The sequence below is a fragment of the Rhinopithecus bieti genome, unplaced genomic scaffold, assembly GCF_001698545.2.
Source record: "Rhinopithecus bieti isolate Rb0 unplaced genomic scaffold, ASM169854v2 scaffold_41911, whole genome shotgun sequence".
In the NCBI taxonomy this organism is placed as follows: Eukaryota; Metazoa; Chordata; class Mammalia; order Primates; family Cercopithecidae; genus Rhinopithecus; species Rhinopithecus bieti.
The window spans coordinates 39,985-52,972 of record NW_016816898.1 but is presented as its reverse complement, the minus strand read 5'-3'; the positions used below and the strand labels follow the sequence as shown (position 1 = coordinate 52,972).

General features: G+C 50.3%; 1 long non-coding RNA gene across 2 annotated transcripts; it reads right to left on the bottom strand.

Annotated features, from left to right (window-relative positions):
* Positions 1-6,528: 6,528 nt before the first annotated feature.
* LOC108517510 (uncharacterized) lies at positions 6,529-12,120 on the bottom strand. 2 transcript variants are annotated; one of them, XR_001882123.1, is made up of 5 exons: positions 12,025-12,120; positions 11,599-11,740; positions 8,860-9,009; positions 6,927-7,190; positions 6,529-6,730 (listed from the first exon to the last, which is right to left on the bottom strand). It is a non-coding gene; the product is annotated as an uncharacterized LOC108517510 (long non-coding RNA). The 2 variants fall into 2 exon arrangements; XR_001882122.1 differs by having other exon boundaries at positions 6,529-7,190.
* Between the last annotated feature and the right edge of the window lie 868 nt (positions 12,121-12,988).

Genomic DNA, 12,988 nt, shown 5'->3' with positions numbered 1-12,988 from the left:
GGCTGACGCAGTGAAACACTGTCTCTACTAAAAATACAAAAAAATTAAATGGGCGTGGTGGCGGGCACCTGTAGTCCCAGCTACTCGGGAAGCTGAGGCAGGAGAATGGCGGGAACCCGGGAGGCGGAGCTTGCAGTGAGCTGAGATCGTGCCACTGCACTCCAGCCTGGGCAACAGTGCGAGACTCTGTCTCAAAAAAAAAAAAAAAGAAAAGAAGTTTCTGTTGTTTAACCCATTCAGTGTGTGGTATTTTGTTACGGCAGCCTGGGCTGACTAATATATCTTCTTTACTAAGTAATTTATTGGCATCATTAAATTTTACCCCTAAATTTTCCAGTATGTATCTTTAAAAACTAAAGTTAATGCCAAGTCTATATTCAAGTTTCCTAAATTACAGGACTTTTTGGAAAGAAAAACAGTTGTACTAAATCCCAGTGCTGCTTTAAATTGTTTGTGTTATCTTATTTAGGTATATTTGAACATAAAATCTAGTATAACCAGTATGTTGAATAAGCAGGGCCTATGTGACATAATTAATATGCAATTTTATTTTACTCCCTGACTCCTTAACAGTTAGTGGGGGAGCAATTGATTGAAAACATTGATAGATCCCATGATCTTTCTGGTCTCTCATAGAAAAGAGAAAACTTAGTCTAAGCAAAAAATTCCTTTTCGGTTTAGTTATTAAAACGGCTCGTGCTGTGTGATATTCAAACTTGCCAAATTCATTCAGAGATAAATCTTCTACCTTCTCTGCTTGGGATATTCAATATACAGGAAGGCAGGGAAGGTGGCATGGCATATTCCTTCCCTTCCCCATATTTCACTTCTATCCTTCCTCTCTTTTATTACTAGCTTGAATGTTTTTTTATCCTACTAGGGTCAAAGCAGGGAGCAGGAGATAAGGGATGGGAAAGTCCCACACTTCACGGGCCCATCACACTATGGATTTGAGCTCCCCCATCTTTGAGCATCTGTTTCCCAGGGTACCACTCCTGATACCAGGTTGGGTCACCGAGTGGGGACCAGTCAGGGACACAGGAGCCACACTAGGTATTTCAACAAAGAATTGAATGTGGGGACTTGGTTAAACAGATGTTGGAAGATTTAGAGAACTAAAAAGGAAACTGAGGTAACAAATAGCTGAAGGGGCAGCTGCCACCCTCTAGGGGTTAAGGAATAAAGGGAAGAGAGAATCTGGGCTTGTCAGAGCCTGAAAGTTCAGAGAAGGGCCCCACGGAGAGGGAACCAGATCTGGGAGGAACAGCATGGCCAGGCTGGTGGTAGCCCCTGTGGGAGCGGCGATGAAGCTGTCCTGGAAGAGCAGAATGAAGCTGAGTCTGGAACCGGCCGCCACTGTTGGCGTGCAGGGCTATTGCTGATGTGCCACCATCAGGACAGTGGGCACAATGGGAAGGAGAAGTGCTTTCTTGTCTCCTTCTAGAACTTCCCATTTGCAAGGTAAACAAGGAGTCGGCTGACAGCGGAGAGATGTGTAGCTCAGCTGAGGCCAAGCATAGAAGTGAGGCTTGAAGCTGAGAGACAACAGCTCAGTATCTGGTACGAGGAGACAGAGTCCTTGCTGCCCCTCATTTTGCTCCCATGTCACTTCCTCCTCTTCAGTTTCGGACCCCACCGAGCTCAAAGCAGGGAGAAGGAGAGGAGGGGCACAAAAGGTCATCCACCCAATGGCTCTCTCGTAGGAAAGCATCAGGCTCTCTGGCCTGGCCCGTGTTTACACATGACTTGTTCTCGAATGGAACGCAGTTGGGTGCTCATAGACGCCCCCTCACAGCCTGCCTCCGTGATCTCCCTGGGCAGTTTTTTTGTTTGTTTATTTGTTTGTTTTTGTTTTCTTTTTTTGCAGACGAAGTCTCGCTCTTGTTCCCCAGGTTGGAGTGTGATGGCGCGATCTTGGCTCACTGGAACCTCCACCTCCTGGGTTCAAGTGATTCTCTTGCCTCAGCCTCCCGTGTAACTGGGACTACAGGCACCTGCCACGACGGCCGGCTAATTTTTGTATTTTTAGTAGAGATGGGGTTTCACCATGTTGGCTAGGCTGGTCTCGAATTCCTGACCTCAGGTGATCCACCTGCCTCGGCCTCCCAAAGTGCTGGGATTACAGGTGTGAGCCACCCTGCCTGGCCAACTCCCTGGGCAGTTCTTGAAATCCAGGCAAAGGCACTTCTTGCTTCATCCCAGCGTTTAGGGGCCAGAGCGAAATGAAAAGGTGGGGTTTGAAAATCAGGGAAATCGTGCTGTTAGTGTTAAAGCACTTTTTTCCTTTCTCACTCACTCTCTCTCCCCTTGTCCTGGCATTTTTATGTGCCATTTAATGTTATTCTAAGTACATAAAACCTAAAATATGAGGTTATCATTAAAATGTAAGATGAACATTACTGTTTGTTTTTACATTGTTCATTGCTTGTTTTAAATGCAAATATAAAAGAATTTAATGCCTACACAGAATCACTGAAATTACACAATATGTCTTGTGTAGCTTATACATGCATAAATATTTCATTCTTACCAGGTCAGCTCTGCATAAGGCTAACGCAACCACAGTCATGAGTCATATAATGGCACTTCAGTCAACCACAGCCCACATATGACAGAGGTCTCATAAGATTATAATACTGTATTTATATTCTACCTTTTCCATGTTTCAAGGCCAGGTGTGGTGGCTCATGCCTGTAATCATAACACTTTGGGAGGCTGAGATGGGAGGATCACTTGAGGCCAAGAGTTCAAGACCAGCCTGAGTGATATAGTGAGACTCCATCTCTACAGAAAATGAAACAATTAGTTGGATGTGGTGGCATGCATCTGTGGCCTCAGCTACTCAGGAGGCTGAGGTGGGAGGATCGCTTAAGGCCAGAAGTTGGAGGCTGCAGTGAGCTGTGGTCATGCCACTGAACTCCAGCCTGGGCAACAGAGTAAAACCCCATCTCAGTAAATAAATATGTTTTGTTTAGATACACAATTACTTAGTATTGTGTTACCATTGCGTACAGTATTCAGTACAGCAACTTGCTATACAGGTTTGTGGCCCAGGGGCAATAGACTTTGCGATACAGCCTAGGTGCTTAGTGGGCTGCACCATCTGGGTTTGTGTGAGTACACTCTGTGAAGTTCTCACAATGACAACATCGCCTAACACATTTCTCAGAAGGTGTCTCCAGTGTTAAGCGAGGTATGACTGTCACTTTGACCCACACACATTCTACCTCCTCTCCCCACCTGCAGCTTACTGATGCGTGTGGAAGACTGACAGGGAAAGGAAGGCTAAACAGATGTTGGAAGTCTTACAGAACCAAAAAGGAAACTGAGGTAACAAATAGCTGAAGGGGCAGCCATCTTCCCCTTTCCTTTTCAGTCACTGTGTTTTGACTCTGTGAATGACTGATACAGGGAAGCAGCCCTAGTAAGAAAGGCTATGATTGGGAAGAAACCTGGACAGACGAAAAACAAGTTCCGAAATTGAATCAGTAATAAAACACCTACCAACCAGAAAAATCCCTGGACCAGACAGATTCACAGCCAAATTCTACCAGACATATAGAAGAACTTGTACTAATCCTGCTGAAACTATTCCAAAAAATCAAGGCCAAGGGAGGAACTCCTCCCTAACTCATTCTATGAAGCCAGCATCATTCTGATACCAAAACCTGGCAGAGACACAACAACAACAAAAAAAGAAAACTTCAAGCCAATGTCCCTGATGAACATAGATGCAAAAATTCTCAACAAAATACTTGCAAACCAAATCCAGCAGCATATCAAAAAGCTAATCCACCTCGATCAAATAGACTTTATCCCTGGGATGCAGGGTTGGTTCAACATACGCAACTCAATAAATGTAATTTATCACATAAACAGAACTAAAAAGAAAAGCCACATGATCATATCGAGAGATGCAGAAAAGGCTTCTGGTAAAATTCAACATCGCTTCATGTATAAAACCCTTAACAAACTAGGCATCCAAGGAATATACCTCAATAAGAGCCAAATATGATAAGCCCACAGCCAACATCATATCAAATGGGCAAAAGCTGGAACTATTCTCCTTGAAAAACTGGTACAAGACAAGGATGCCCTCTCTCACCAGTCCTTTTCAAAATAGTATTGGAAGCCCGAGCCAGAGCAATCAGGCAAGAGAAAGAAAGAAAAAGCATCCAAATAAGAAAAGAGGAAATCAGATGATCTCTTTTCTCAGAAGATGATTCTATACCTAGAAAACCTCTTATTCTGTGCCCAAAGGCTCCTGGATCTGATAAACAACTTCAGCAAAATTTCGGGATACAAAATCAATGTACAAAAATCAATAGCATTTTTATACACCAATAACATCCAAGCTGAGGGCAAAATCGAGAATACAATCTCATTCACATAGCCACAAAAAGAATAAAATACCTAAGAGTACAGCTAACCAGGGAGGTGAAAGATCTTTACAATGATAATCACAAACCACTGCTCAAAGTCAGAGATGACACAAAACATTACAGGTTCACGGATAGAAGAATCAGTATCGTTAACATGGCCATAGTATCCAAAGCAATTTACAGATTCAGTGCTGTTCCTATCAAACTACCAATGACATTTTTCATAGAATTGGGAAAAACTATTCCAAAATTCATATGCAACCAAAAAAGACCCCAAATAGCGAAAGCAATCCTAAGCAAAAAGAACAAAGCTAGAGGTGGCACACCACCTAACTTCAAACTATACTGCAGGGCTACAGTAACCAAAACGGCATGGTACTGCTACAGAAACAGACATACAGGCCAATGGAACAGGTTAGAGAACCCAGAAATACAACCATCTGCTCTTCAACAAAGCTGACAATAACAAGCAATGGGAAAAGGATCCCCTGTTCAATAAATGGCACTGGGATAGCTGGCTAGCCATATGCAGAAGATTAAAACCAGATCCCTTTCTTATGTCACATACAAAAATCAACTCAAGATGGATTAAAGGCTTAAATGTAAAACCTAAAACTATAAAAACCCTAAAAGAAAATCTAGGATATATCATTCTGGACATTGGCTGTGGCAAATATTTTATGACAAAGACTCCAAAAGCAATTGCAACGAAGATTGACCAGCAGGATCTAATTAAAGAACTTCTGCACAGCAAAAGAAACTATCAATAGGGTAAACAGAAAACAAGCAAAATGGAGGAAAATATATGCATCTGACAAAGGTCTAATATCCAGATTCTATAAGGGACTTAAATTAACAAGGAAAACACAAATAGCCCCATTAATAAATGGGCAAAGGATACGAACAGACACTTCTCAAAAGAAGACATACAGATGGCCAACAACTATATGAAAAAATGCTCAACATCACTATTAGAGAAATGCAAAGCAAAACCACAGTGAGATACCATCTCACACAAGTCAGGATGGCTATTATCAAAAATAACAGATTCTGGGGAGGGTGCAGAGAAAAGCAAATGCTTATACACCATGGGTGGAAATGTAAAGTAGTTCAGCCACTGTGGAAATCAGTTGGATATTTCTCAACTAAGAGTTGAAGTGCCATTCGACCCAGCAATCCCTTTACTGGTTATATACCCAAAGGAAAATAAATCATTCTGCCATAAAGATACATGCATGCATATGTTCATCCCAGCACTATTCACAATAGCAAAGACATGGAATCAATATAGGTGCCCATTAATGGCGGATTGGATAAATAAAATGTGGTACACCATGGAATACAACACAGCTGTAAAAAAGAACTAAATCATGCCCTTTGCAGCAACATGGATGCAGCTGGAGGCCTTTCCTAAGTGATGAATGCAGGAACAGATACAACCAAATTACCACACGTTCTCTTTTTTTTTTTTTTTTTTTTTTTTGAGATGGAGTCTTCACTCTTGTCTTTGTCGCCCCAGATGGCGTGCAGTGATGCAATCTCGGCTCACTACAACCTCCACCTCCCGGGTTCAAGCAATTCTCCTGCCTCGGTCTCCTGAGTAGCTGGGATTACAGGCGCCTGCCACTACACCCAACTAATTTTTTGTATTTTTAGTAGAGATGGAGTTTCGCCATGTTGGCCAGGCTGGTCTTGAACTCCTGACCTTGTGATTTGCCCATCTCAGCCTCCCGAAGTGCTGGGATTACAGGCATGAGCCACCACGCCCGGCCAACACGTTCTCATAGGTGGGAGTGAACCGCTGAGTACATGTGGACACCAAGAAGGGAACAGTAGACACTGGGGCCTACTTGAGGGTAGAGGGTGGGAGAAGAGTGAAAATAAATTAAAAAAAACAAAACAAAAAAAACAGGTACTGTGTTTAATACCTGAGTGATGAAATAAAGTGCACACCAAACCCCACGACATACTATTTATCTATGCAGCAAACCCGCACTATACCCCTGAACCTAAAATAAAAGTTGGGAAAGGGGGGAGGTGGGGGAGGAGGCTATGATCAGGTCACGTGGCCATTGGTGGTTTTCAGGACACCGTTGTTGCCTTCTCTCTGTCTGAAGCAAGTTCTGGTTAGAACAGGGAGCCTGGCCCTGGGGCTGTCAGTGCCCCGCTGACTCAGTGTCCAGTAATGTGCCTACCTGGAACCTGCCTGAGTCTGGGCGGCCCGAAACAGTCGCCCCACCAGCACCTTGTGTACAGGGGCGTCCTGAGCCCTAAGTGTGACTAGGGCAAGCAAGGAGTCAGCAGCGCAAATGTGTTTCCTCACAAGCATACTCCGTAGTCCCAGTGGACTTAGCAAACACAAATTCAAAGATCAGATTACTAAGAACTTTCAGATGGAGACATGCCCGGGGCCCACACACCTTCCCCAGGTTGCAGCCCTGCAGGGGCTCTGCTCAGCCCGGGGATTCTGCAGCCCTGCAGGGGCTCCTCCCCGGCCCCGGTCAGTGCTTCTTCGTACACAAGTGGCCCACCAGAAACACTCACCACATTCGCCACAGCTCCCCGCAGCACCTCAGCTCCCCGCAGCACCTCGTTCACGGCAGCCGCTCACTCTTGCTTGGAGGTTTTCTGTCCTGTGAGCCTAAAACTTTGCCACACGTATGCCCAGGCGTCCAGCCTGTTCGCCAAGGTGCCTGCCTCACTTGTGCTGAATGAGCACGCACGGGCACCCCTGGCCATTTCCCACAAGGACATGGGCACCTCTGCTCCCTGACAGCCTGTGGCACATTCCAGTCGTCTGCAGGTCCCCTGGGAAAAGCGACAGGCCCAGCCATAACGCACGGGAAGGAATCAGTTGAGGCAATGGCTCCCGAACTTGGCTGGGCTCAGAACCACGGGGGCACCTAACAGACTCGGATTCCCTGGCCCTGCCCAAACCCTCTGAGTCAGAAGTCTGGGCAGGGGCCTAGGGGACATGCGCCTTAAGCCAGCTCCCGGGGGAGGCCAGCACTGCTTCACGACCATTCTGCCCAGCCAGGCTGTTGGCTCTGGGGAGGGCAGTAGCCCAAGCCCAGTCCCACAGGCTCCCACCCACATGGGGCAGCCAGTGAGAGACGTGGGAGGCTTGGGCATCGCCTGCACCGGTGGCCCGATTTTCCCAGCATCGCCTGCACCGGTGGCCCGATTTTCCCAGCCTGTCTTGTGGGATGGTGTCTTCCTTTCCTATTGCTGTGGTTGCAAATTACCACCGACTTAGTGGCTCAAAGCAGCACGGTTCTGTGGGTCAGAAGTCCAACGTGGGTCTTAGTGGGCTGCAAGCAATGAGTTAGCAGGGCTGGTTCCTTCTGGAGGCCCTTGGGGAGAATCTGTTTCTTGGCATTTTCTAGCCACCCACATTCCTCTGCTCATGGCCCCTTCCTCCAAAGCCGGAAGGGCAGCATCTCCCAGACCCTGCTCCCATCACCACCTCCCTGATTGCCTTCTGCCTCCCTCTTCCACTTGTAAGGACCCCTGTGATCACGCTGGGCTCGCCGGGATAATCCAGCATCATCTCACAATCTCAAGATCCATAACCTAATTCCACCTGCCAGGTCCCTTTGGGCCCCTAAGGTAACATGGCCACAGGTTCTGGGGATTAAAAAGTGGCCTTCTTTAGGGGTCATTAATTCTGCCTACCACAGATGGGGATGATAAACCTGGATCCCCCTACACCAGCATTTCTTGAGTTTGCCCATCTTCAGCCTGCATCAGCTACAACCTGGGCCACCTGTTCCCGATACTGAGTGCAGGGCCACCCAGACCCCAACCCCACTCCTGAGCCTAGGTTGCTGGCTTTTCCTAGGCATTCCAGGTGATCCCACATGAACTGACATTTGACAGCCCTGGAGAGATGAAACCTTGAGTGTGACGGGTGCTCTGGGGTACTCTGGAGGGAAGAGGAAGGTTACATCCCCGGCCCCCAGCTACAACCTGACGGCCCCATCGAGTCACAACTTCCCCCAAGCTTTGGGGCTGAAGACCCTCGAGAGGTGCTTCCCGTGCCTGCAGATTTCACTCTGCTGGACACTTTCCCCAGGACCCAGGAGGACTCTCCGAACCTAAACCCATGCTCTAGGACACCTGGGACCGCTCATGTCAGTGATTCAGCAGGTGGGGCCAGGAGTCCCTGCCAGCAGGGGCACCCAGCCCTCCTGGTGAAGCATGACTGGGTGAGGGGATGATGTCTAGGACTCAGAGGAGCCACAGGCCCCTCTCATTTCCATGTCCTGTTATAAACATAGACGGCATGGCCCAAGGAGAGCCTGGTTACCCGTGCTCCGACACTGCAGGTCACCCCTGGATACGCCACCTACTGCCTATGGGTGAGGGGATCCTAGCAGGGGTGGTGGAGGAGGGAGGTGACCTCGTGGACTTAATGCGGGACCTGAGGGAATCTTGAGTGTTCCGACAGGTGCACCGCAGCCAGCAAGGTTTGTACCTGCACCACGAGCTCTCCGCCTGCGCTCAGCACACTGAGCAAATGGCTCTGAGCTGAAACCTTGCAGTGACCATGTCCAGCTCCTGCATTTCTGCCTCTGAAATGTTTCTTAAGTCCTGGAAGTCTCCTCAGCCTTCATGCAGGAGCAACCTGAAAGCATAGGAGACATGGGGGAAATCCTCTGCCCAGCAGACTTGCGAGACGCTTCCTGCAGTTCCCCAAAGGGGCTCCACCAGCCTGGTCACCTGGGATCCCCTCCCACATAAACAACCTGCACCCACATCTCTATCTCTGCTTCCAGGGATCCCATCTATGATGCTTTCCTTCATCATTGGGCCAGTCCAGATCGGGATCAGACCCACACTTACCCCCACACACACGTGCACACAATACCACACACGTGCATACAACACACACATACACACAGCATACCATATGCACACAGTCCCATTATGCATACATCACCCAGCCACAAACCGCACACACATGCATACAGGCACACACACGTCATAGGCATACACACATGGCACACCGCACACATGGGGCTACCACTGGATCATCACACCATGCACAGAACACCAGGGCACACAGTTACCACACATTACACACAGCACACCACTGCACACAGCACACACATGCATACACCCACACATGGCCACACAGCCCACACACATGCATAGGCCCAAGCAGCACCAGGCACCACACCCATGCACACAGCACAAACATCTGCATTATCACACATTCATGACGACAGACTTCACTTATATTACAGTCTCCACACAGCTCGCAGCAACCACAGCATATATCTTATCTCACCATGGGCACCTATCGCACACGACAACCCTCTTACCTCACTTGTTTGCAGTGCACCTGCATGGAACACGGCTACCGAACAGGTCAACAACTATCGCCAGAGTCTGCCCATACTGCACGTTATACTTACCTGCATGCCACATGGTCACGTCCTCCACCAACCACATCACTCTTGCTGCTCCCGCCCAGCTCGTGGTTTTGGCAGCCCTGGTGCTGGGTAAGGATAATTTAATGTGGGCCCTCATTGGCCTGCCTTTTATAGGGTGATCTTCTCCTGGAGCTCTGCCTTTGCAGTAACTTTGGAGGGTTTTCACCAGCAAAGATAATGGATGAGTGTACTGGGTCGGCTAATAAATTGCCCCTTGGCCAAGGCCAAAAGTTCTGTCTCCTTTATTCCTGATTTTATTTGGTGATCCTGCTTCGCAGCCTGCCTTGGTGCCTCCCTGAGTCACCTGCTGTGGGCTGTGGCAAGTCATCCGGGGCCAGGTACTGCAGGGGCCTCCAGGTGCGCTCCTGCTCTGTGTAAGCGCCTGCAGGTGCTGTGGCCACTATGTCTGTTCCTTCCTTGCTCCCTGAGGACCCACCAGGCAAGCATCCACGGTCCTGTGCTCCTGCCGAGGACTCCATCCCATTGGCCCCTGGCTACAGTCCAGCATTGTTGTCTGGTCTGCTCTGAAGGGGCTCCTCGCAGCTCCTGGTAAGGTGCGCGCCCCATATCACCTGCGCCAGGGCCCTGCCATCGCTGTCAGCCTGTCCACACATTCTCCTATCTCTCCATCATCCAGTCCTATGGTGCAGTCTCCCCAGACAGCCTTCCAGGTTGCCTCCCGGGTTCCCTGCCCCCTGGGCCCCGCCTGCCGCAGCGTCTGCTAGCTCGAGCTTCCCGCTGGCCCTCCACGCTCCTGGTGGGTCCTGACTGCCTGTCCTCTCATGGGCCATGCCGCGGTGAACAGGACTCAGCACTCCACTAACCGCATAGCTGCTCTAGTAACCCAGTGCTGAACTGGTGGGGCACACTCAGGTCTCCCAGAGTCACATGTGTGCAGGATGTGCCATCCAGGACAGGGGCAGCTACGCAGGGGCTGAAGGTGCTGGGAAAGGCTTCGTGGGTGTCAGGACCCCTACATCTGGGGACGGCACCACCCCCTCCTGCTGGGGGTGCTGCTGGCAGGGCTGCGGCCACACCTGCCCCTGTGTCAACACCTGGAGGACAGGATCCAGCTCCTTGCCTGCCTGGACACCCTGCCTGGCCCTGTTCCCTTCCACCTTGGCTCCAGCCACTCTCCAGCCTCTTTTTTTCCAAAAACGATGCAAAGTCCATGCCAGCCACAGGGACTCACCCTTGCTCTTCCCTCTGCCCAGGTCCGTTTCCCAGACCCTGTGTGGCCGGTTCTTCACCTGATGTGCCTGGAGAGGCCCTTCCTGGGCCCTCCCTTCTAAAGCAGCCCGCCGCACTCAACCACCTCCCCAGTATGGCTTCCTTCATGGCACTTAGCGCTCTCCGAAAAGATTGTTTCTACTCTTTTGTTTAAAACAGTAAACACCGTTTTCAGCCTTTCAGGTTAGTCTTCAGCCTCCCTTCTCTAAACTGTGAGTTCCAGGGGGCAGGAACCCCGTGTCGGGCTCTCTGCTATATTCCCAGCACCCAGCATGATGCCCGGCACACACAGGCCCTGGGTAAGTCTCCACCTGATAGATGTCTCAGGGCAGTGGTGGGGTGAGGGGAGACTGAGCTGATGGCCCTAGGGATGGCTCACCCTCTGTCCCAGTGCCCTCACTCAGGGATTAGTCCTGGGGCATGTTCTGGAGTGAGAAGTTGGGCGGGCTGGGTAGGGGCTGGGCAGGAGAAGCTTCTTGCTAGAGGGTGCTCCTGGGTGGGCTCTGAGGGGGCGGGGGCAGATGCCTCCCAGGATCCAGTGGTGGCACCTGCAGCCAGGGTCCCACGAGGCTGGGGACTCAGGACAGAACTCCTCGCTGGCCGCGAGGCTCAAAGACCTTCCCGGTGGTGGCCGCGACTGCAGCTCATGCTTCTTCCTCAGCACAGGCCCAACTCTCGGCAGCGGTGGGTCTGGCAGGGAGAGGACACAGGAGACCTCAGGGAACACAGTCTTCTCCCTCGTCCCAGAGCATAGCTCTGCCACCCTCACCCCTGTGGGACATGGAGCTGTGGCCATAAGCTAGTCCACACCTATGTTCCAGCTGTTCTGGCCTCATCCAAGCGTCCCCTGCCCTGCTCCCAGCAGGACAATCATACCTCAGTGGCCCCAGCCACTTGCTGGAGAAAGTGCTTTATCAGGGCACAGCAAGCCTTTGCTCACAGAGCAAGGGAGGGCTGGGAAAGGCTGGCCTCACCCCGCTGAGCTGCACTTGGTTAGGAGAGCTGCTCAGTGCCGCCCGGACTCCAGAACAACACAGCCGAGTGGGTCAGCTCTTCCAAGGTCCCTCTTGCAGCCTCTCCTCCTAGACTCCTGGCTTCATCCAGGGGGCACTCTGGGACTGGACCTGAGGCTTAGGGGCACAGGGTGATAATCAGAGAAGATGCAGGGAGTGGCCCAGTGCCTGCACCCTGAGGTGCATCTGTCTACCTGCTGGAAGCTCACCCCAGACCAAGTGCCCGCCTCTGTTCCCCCTCCCTTTCCCCACACCTGACCCTTGGTCTCAGACATCACCCCTCCCTAGGACCAGCCTCTGGCCCTGGCCCTGGCCCTGGCCCCAGCCCTGCTGCCTCACTGCCCAGCCTAGCCGGCCCACATTGATTCTAATACATCTGTAAGCCCTAGGCAGATGCCCACTCTCTCCAGGACTCAGTTTCTCTAACAGTTCAAGAAATGGGCTGGACTCTGTGGTTTTTAACCTGTCCATTCTTCCAGAAACAGCCTTCAGGGAAGCCTGGAACAGCACCTTGCTCCATGCTCAAAGCTGACACATGGCTAACTCTGCCCCAGCTCTACCAAGACAACACCAGGCCTGTTATTCTTGCTCCCTAGGTCTGCGGAAATGGCCTAAGCACGGCTCCTCGGAGCTTGTGTGTGGCAGCCACAGTTTGTCCTTGTAACTATCAGGCAGACGTGCCCTCTCTGAGGTGTCAACCCAAGGCCACTCTGCCACAGAAAGACTGGGAGATAGGGGAGGCCGGTTTCTATGCAGACAGGTTAAGCACCTGGATCTAGCTATTCCTCTAAGCAGCAAACCTTGGCTTTTTATGATCCACAAGCCAGTAAGTTCTTTTTGCTCAAGCTGGTTGGGTTGTTTTGGGCCACATCTCATCAGGCAGGTCCTGACTAAAGTAGAGTGAGAGGTGAAGCCAGCTGGACTT